The following is an 8,376-nucleotide window of genomic DNA, read 5'->3' on the forward strand; positions in this document are numbered from 1 at the left end:
AATTTTTTTTTTGTTTGTAATAGAAGTTAGATTTAAGAAATATATTGATGTTAAAACATTCAAAAAGATTTAAAATGTGAAAGTTGTCAAAATTTCACAAATGGCCAAATAGGGAACCATTTTGGCCATAACTGGTACACTTTCCCTATATTACGTATCAATTTATCCTTGAGAGTTGTGATGTAAGGGAAATATAGTGGATCTTTTATTTGCATTTTGAGGCAAATTAGCCATAGAAATTATATAGAAAAAGAAAAAAAAAGAAATGTCTCACGAAATTTGTCCATGACATGGCTGAAATTAGATTGTATAAGTAATGACGAATAATTCCGCTGATAAATTCGTCGATAACAAGTGATACAGGAACAGTAGGAACACATTCAAAAGCCACTTAAGAAAAAACTTGTTGATGCACATTCTCACTTTTTAGTACTGAACCGTTCATGCAGCCCGTAAATCTACAGCTAAAACACTTTAAATACTCACATTCTTATTTCAATAGATAACTATTGAAATCGGATAAAACGTATCAAAGTTCAATTTTTTTATATTACAAGAGCAAAATTTTGACAGACGCACAAAAAACACTACCGTTCGATATCAACGCTTGCTGCGATTCACTTGATCTTGCATAGATGTGTTACCAAACCTTATGAAACTTATAATGAAAAGTCTGAGAAAACCTTCTAAGTTGTCGACTAAGCGTGACTAAGCAGGACGACAAGGCCTCAAAAGAGTTTTAAATCAACATCAACAATAGCAATAACAGTAGCAGTCGAGAGGCAAAACGTCGGATGCCAAACGTCAAAAGAACAAAGGGTCTATATGACAAAACGTCGAAAGAAATAATGGGGAGGGAACAAACATTTGCAGGAAGAATGATTATCTTCTGAAAGAATAAAAAATGCAACGTTTCAGCGTTTTGAGATTCAACGATCATATTTATGTACATCAAAACTCATATAATACATAATTTTGACATCAAGAATATGTTGCACTAGCTCCACCTTCTACGCTTTTCCGGCCATATACAAGTATAAATTTCAGTTCAATCGCCATGAAACAGAACATTTCAACCAGTCATATTGGAGTCATTGTGATTTGTATGCAACAAGTTGTGTTACTTGGGCAGTCACTCCATGAATTCTTAAACATAGATTCCACCAGCCTTTTTCCAGCAATAATTTATAAGGCATGTAACAAGTATTTTTCCAAATAATCCAAAAGAAAATCCCGCAGAAAGTGTTTAAAAATTTGTCCAAGATTAGTCTTTAGTTTCTCCTCCGGGTAATTTGCAATTATCAATAAGTTCTTTCAGAAACTCTATGGTGTATTCTATCAAATTGATTGTCTCTTTCAAAGACATACTACATTTATATTAAAACTTGTTGCAAAGATTCTTCCCAAAATTCCTCAAAGGATTTCGATTTTTTCTTGGATTCCAGTAAGTATTTGTCTTAAAGTCCAACTAATGGTTAATTGATTTATTTTCTCAACAAATGCCTTGAAATATTTCCTGTTGAATTCGTTCATGAGTACTTCATGAATCAAGATTTTGTCAAGGAATTCTTTCACATTTTACATATTTTTTTATATATACTGAATACTTTTCTAATGTATTTTCATGAATTCAATATCAAGATTTTTTCAATGAATTCTTTCACATTTTGTATATCTTTTTATATATACTAAATACATTTCTAAAGACATTACTCCTGGTTAATTTGTTGGGACCCTGTCATTATTTTTCATTAGTTCCATCAAGTATTTTCGATTGATCTCTTTTCTGATGTATTTCTCTGGAGATTGTTAATAAAAACCATACAAGGAGTTTAACAAAAGTTCTTTGAAAGATGTTTGAGAAAAAAAACTCTCTTAGTATTTCTTATGACATAACTTCCAGATTATTTTCTAAATGAACACCAACAACCACACCAATTATCTAAGAACTTCTAACAGAGCTCCGAAATTCCAACATAGATTCATATAAGAATTCCTAGATGAATTCCTTCAACTCCCCCGAAGTAGTAACAAAAAAAAATCGCAGGAGATTTTCTTGAAATCCCTATAAGAATTATTTTAAAGTATTTCTGCTGAATTTGATGCATAAATTTCCACATAAATTTTCCTAAGAATGCTTCGAACATTTATTCAGTTGTTCCTAAAGAAATATTTACAAAATAAATTTAAAAAATTCTTTCCTAACTCCAAGAATTCTCTCTGAAATTCCTCTTTCAGAAACATGTGGAGTCTTATAAGCAATATGTCGAGAAATCTCCTCAGAATTTTTCAGATCTATATTGCGATTCGTTTTAGACATAATTCTGGAATGGACTCAGGTAATACCATTTGCGAAACTTCTGGTTGGATTCATGAATTATATTTCCGAAGAAACTCTCAAAAGTTTCCATAACCTCTATAAAAAAAGTGAAACTTTTTGAGAAGAACTCAAAAGATTCTCAAAGAGAATTCCTAGATTGAAATATTCGAAAAATCTCTGATGGAATACCACATAAAAACCATAAGATATTTTCCTCTGGATTGCCACAGATTGTTTTATGTAATCTTGAGTAATTCCTTGGAAGGCACACTTGAATATATGTGTAAAACCCTGAACTATTGCAAGTTAGGAGGTATTCTGCAAAACTTGAAGATGTTTCTGAAGAAACACCTAGGATAGTATCCAGAATCTATTTGAAGCAAATTACTTTGTAGAGTCCCTTGAATTATTTCTTGTTTGAGGCAGTGCTTGGAGCTCTTCCCAGTGAACTTTCTGATCGAAAATTTTAAGCATCTCTCGGTAAAATCATTCAGAATGATCATAAATAATAGAGTTCTAGTAAATCTGTTAGAATTTCATATGGAAAAACAGTTACTTTTTTGTAAGAATCTGTGATAGAGTTCTTGAAGGAGTTCTAAGGTTGCTTTCCATCAAGGTTCTTCAGAGAAAATGTTTGAGAAAGTTATGTTCAGAGGGATCCTTAAAGAAGTATATAAAGTTATGCATGAATTCCAAGAGAGTAATTGGTGGCCAGGAATATTTTGCACAATATCAAATAATATCTAAAGAAAACAAGCGGACGATCTTTGCTAGGAATAAATGAATAAAGCTGACTCCTTGCAGTAAATACTGACCGAGTTCAGAAGGGAATTCATGAAAAAAAATCAAAATATATTATGAAGAATTCCTGAAGGAGCAATCTAATACGAATACTTGGAGGTATCTCTCCAGTAAGTTTATTGCTAGAACTGCTTGAACTCTTGAAACAATTCATGAATAAATTTCTTATGTTTAAAGAAATTTCTGGCAATACCTTAAGGCATCGTTTTCCAAGCTTGGGTTTCACGACCCCCCAACACCTCGTCACCTCGCTTTTTGTTGAACGACCAAAGCGAGGCGCTGTCAGGTCGGGAGGTCGCGAAAGCCAAGCTTTGGAAGCGATGCCTCAAGGTATTGCTGACGATTTTTTTTTTGTGTCGGCCATTGAAGAGCGAGGCAACGCCAAATACCCCCATTGATTTCTGGTGAGTTCTTTGGCAGATGTCTGATTTTAAATTGAGCTTCAAAAACTATCCAAAAAGGTTATCATACCTCATGTTTAATTTTTGAAGTCTTGAAGCTTATCCTGAAGCAATTTTATATAAATATGAATGCTGAAAACAATCTTTGGTAACGTCCCTCTTCTGGCTACACCCATAGAAGACTCCTGCTCCTGGTCGACTGAGTTGAGTAATGAAACGGTTCCCCTTTCTTGAGACACACCACCCCCCCCGTTCTCGTTGAGCACAAAATATGCGAACGTTGTTCCTCCGTTTGCGAAGAGTGAGTGGGCAGAAGGTCTCGTCTCCCGTATGAAGTAGATACAATTTCTCAAAAACTTTTCAACTTGTGTAAACATATTGCCCACGTCCCATGCCCATCGTTGGTAATGTTAGCCCCCATACACATCCATGTAATGTAGCGTAACGCTTCTTCGCATGTTGTTGGGGGCGGGTGGCGATGATTGGATTTCCAGGAAATCGTGCTGGAAAAATCTGTTTACTCTTTGGCTTTGGCGGTGGGGAGAAACTGCTGGAGCTGCCTGGAACGCACACATTAGAATGTCTTAGTCAAACCAAGCATCATTCCGCAAAAGTTAATTTCGTGAAACTTCTCGCTTTGGAAAAGTTTGTCTTGGGAACAACTTGATATGATGTGAGATGGCTGATTCGATTTCAGCATGCGGTTTCATTAGGATGAACCTTTTAACGTATGAATCTATTTCATGCAGAGTGTAAACATTTTTTTTCTGGAAATTAATTCCATCAAAGTATTAAATCATGAACTAACAAAATACTGATTGAATAGCGACCGTACAATTTCCATGCTTCCACGATTTTTTTGTCAACAATAGCTCCATGTTATTTTGCAGCGGGCATACTTGATATCATTTTCGCATCTTGAACTACGGAAATCTTAGAAGATGTCAACAAAGATTGACTGGACTTTGATGATGATAATTGGATTTCGGCTTTCAGTCACGAATTAAGCGTTGATTATTTAAATGATTTAAAATAATCAACGCTTAATTCGTGACTGAAAGCCGAAATCCAATTATCATTAGAAGATGTCTTCTGATTCAGATTCCTTATCTGAACAGTTGAAACAACTGTTTGATGCAATGTTCAAAATTGCAACTACGGCTGAAGTATCACAAGAGAACTGTTTGAAACCTGGATCCAAACTCAAAAGAAATACAAACTTTTTTGTTTTTCATAATGATCGCATGGATGGAATATGTGGTGGAGTTGCTATCATCATTCATAGGCGTATAAAACATTAACTTTTTTCGTCATTTGATACCGAAGTTTTTTAAACTTTGGGTGTTTTTGTAGGAACACAGCTTGGTAAATATACTTTCATAGCTGCAAATTTGCCGTTCAAAGCACTGGACAGCAAGTTAATTCACTTCAATCTGACTTTCGAAAATTGACCCGCAATAAGTAAAAAAAAAGATTATTGATGACTTTAACACAAAACTTCGCTCATTTGCACAGCAATTCCAACGGCAGAATTTTATTTGATTAGTGCCCATCAGGATATTTCTCAATTAAATGTCCTGATAGCACTATCAGAACAGAACTTCTATAAAAAAAAAAAACATGCTTCAACGGTTCAATTAAATCTAACTACACTTAGAATAAGAATGGAATTAAATATTAAAACTTAAACTCTCACCTTTTATGTAACAAAACAGCTTCCCAAAGTTGAAAATAAAATCCGAACGAATGATGCCAACAGCTCTTTTCAATGTATCAGCTACTTAAATAAGGTTTGCAATAACATCCTCTTATCCACTTGTAAACTCCAAAAATCTTCTTTGTTTCAAATAAAATCACTCAAACTGAACTTTGTCGGGGTTTCACTTAACAGCAAAATTTTCAACCCTCTCGAAACATTCTTGACAAATCACGCTGCGAAAGAGCAGCCTCTAGTTTTCTCTTTGGTCACACTGCACACTTTTCCACGGCTCGTACAAAAAAATGACTGATATTGCGATTTTCCCCCAACGGTTCGTTTCGTTCCAAGGGAAGGTTAAAGGATTTTCCGCTCCACTTTCCTTTTCTTTCAGGGGTTGCCTCGCCTCCGTAGACCGTCCAAGTTGGGTTTTGATTCAAGCCTTAATCCTCTTAGGGGTTAGCACACTTTTTCATTCGTTTGCCTTTTTCCCGATGCACATACACAGCAAACACAGACGGACATTCACTTCACTTTAATCTTGTTTGGCTTAACTATCATTTGCAACACTTGCATACGGGCGGAAAATGGGTTATGTCAACTCCGGCTTTGCCTACTGCTGCTATATCCACCGCTTGATCCGTTAGCAAGAGAGATTTTTTTGTCCAGCGCGGACATCGACACTTTGTTGGAACTCGGTTGTTTGTCTTCCGAAACGGGGAGGATTAGTTCCGGAGGTGGCTTCGACGGCACGTTCCGGTGGATGCTGACAGACCGTTACCAATCCTGACACCAATAGGTTCTTCTTGCACTCACTCCGGTTCAAGATCTTTCAATTACCGTTCGGGCACTTGCACCTTGTAACTAGTTTCACTTCCAACTCCAATTTACCACTCGCCGAGACAAAATTGGTCTCCCTCTCTCTTCTTTTGTGCTGACAAAAGCCTTTTTTCTCGAGATTGTGTTATTTTAACGAACCAGAACACGATCAAACACACTTTCTTCAGTTGATCCCCTCGTAGATAAACGGTTGCACCTTTCTTGACATTGAGGTGTTTCTAATCCACACGAAAGGCACGTATCTCCAGGCGAAAACCGTCGAAAGTAGAACTGCTCACAGACAAAAGCCCATTTTATCGAACGCCACCTGAATCCAAATTTGTTTCACCTTCGCTCGCTTCAACATTCAGCTCCAACTAAACTCTTCTTTTCGTTCGCACGCACTTCACATGTGTAACGCTCCAACAGAGTAGTTCACCAAAATCTTCCCGAAAACGCAAAAAAAAATCTATGCTAATTGTTTCACTAGCTGTGTTCTACACATCCAAAACCAGGCAAAAAAACCACCAAACCGAAACGCGATAAGCCCCAGAAACCTCACACGCAATTCCTACGCAAGTAAAAGTCGTTCGGGAAGCACGCACACCAACTTCGTTCGCAAACGTTTTGGGTCCGACCCCGGGAGGCAAAAAGAAATTTCCCCCTTTCGAAACAACAAAAAAGAAACGGGAACTTCAACGCACTGCGCGATCGATAGCGACGAACCCGTTGCTCACTCACACACACACGCCCGCTCGCGCACTTATTTCCACACAGGTTTTTTTTCCTATGGTCGTATTGTTGGTCACAATGGCCTTTCTCTTCGGGATCGGGAAGTCGGGAGTTCGCGGTTTTCCACACGGCCGTCGTCGACGTCTTGCACAAGATCTCACCGTAGCGGCGGTCTACGAACGAATGCTGAGCCGTACGCGATCGCCGAGAGCCCGTTCGGCCCAATCGTGGTCGGGTTGAAAGCGAAGCGAAACCGCGAAGGCGCACAGGTGAGAGCGCAGAGTCGAGAGAGTGGAACACTTTTCCTTCTTCGGTTGATCGTTGGTTGGGTTGTGGGCTCTTTTCTCAGACAGTGGCGCGTGGTGATCGACGGGTAATGGGAGCTGATGGGGTTTTGGGCGGGGGGATCGGGAGTGTAATGCATGCATGCGCTCAAGAGAGGGTTTTCGTTGCGGCTTCGCTTTGTGTGTTCTGCTGCTGGCTGCTACTGGATCGGCTTTGGCGGAGAGTCGATGATCGCGGCGACGTGATCGTCAGCGGTCACGGGACTCAACGGTGCTAGGGTGGTTCGTTAGTTATTTTTGTTCATAGTTAAACATTCAGAGCCTTCATTTTTTTGCATTGATTTTGTTGGCAAACATGGTTACTCGATCAAATTCCACCTACTGTTTTGTCTCAAGTCCTGAACAAACTCATATTGCGAACCTGAAAGAGAGAAAACAGCTCACTGTTAGTTGGCATTTTTTCTTACCTTATTTGACTTCTTTCTTTTAATATTGGGTTGAGCTCAACGGTCAGATAAACTAATTTTGGTCAAAATGAAGTGAATATTATTAACTTTTTGATGTTCACTATGAAAAAGGACATGCATATGAGAAAAACAAATCAGCCGACGCACAACTATATTCAGGTACAACTTTTAAAAACGTGAAATCATCGACAATTACATAGATTTTTTAATACTTTAATTATTACTATAATTTACTTTTTTCAATATGATTTAAATTTTGGAAGTTGTAATGATTCTCTACTTCGACGTTAGTGAAACTAGATCAGATAAACGTGTTAGCGTAATTATTCATTTGAATACGATTTCTTCGTGCTTTTCGGAATTTGTTCAATCAAAGTGTTCCGAATGTGAGACAAAATAAACGCTGTGTTCGGCTTTTTAATCATTTTTCACATACTCTTACGTAAGGGAATGTTTTCTGACTGTGCCACTGGGCGTTGCATGCTAGTCCGTTGTCTAGTGTGGTGCTTCCTTCAAAGGGCAAATAGCCCACTGGAAGCATTAACGTGTAGTGTCTTTTTTTTGAAAAAACAGTACAAAAATTGATTTAATCAAAATTATTTTCGGCACACCCAAAAGCTGTCAGTTGAGTTTTGCCAAAAAATTTAAATTTTCACTAATAATTGCTAATTTATGCCCTCCACATATTTTGAAGTCACTGTTGGTCTCAATTGTTCGGAATATGAGTCTAAACGGTATGTTGTATTCTATGCTTATTGTCAATGCTTGCTGTTCTTGATTCTAACTTATTCTAGCTGGATACAAATTTGAAGGGTTATTTCCCCCTAATATGGCAATGTGCCCTGTCGAACATACT

General features: G+C 37.5%; 1 protein-coding gene across 2 annotated transcripts in view; it reads right to left on the bottom strand.

Annotated features, from left to right (window-relative positions):
• LOC5565109 overlaps nucleotides 1-6,948 on the bottom strand; it is a 623,899-nt gene extending 616,951 nt beyond the window's left edge. For both annotated transcript variants that reach the window (XM_021840464.1, XM_021840461.1), the window contains exon 1: nucleotides 5,219-6,948. The gene's annotated coding sequence lies outside the window, so the exon portion shown is untranslated. The remainder of the gene's footprint in view (nucleotides 1-5,218) is intronic.
• Nucleotides 6,949-8,376: the final 1,428 nt, after the last annotated feature.

Source organism: Aedes aegypti, chromosome 2, assembly GCF_002204515.2.
Source record: "Aedes aegypti strain LVP_AGWG chromosome 2, AaegL5.0 Primary Assembly, whole genome shotgun sequence".
Taxonomy (NCBI): domain Eukaryota; kingdom Metazoa; phylum Arthropoda; class Insecta; order Diptera; family Culicidae; genus Aedes; species Aedes aegypti.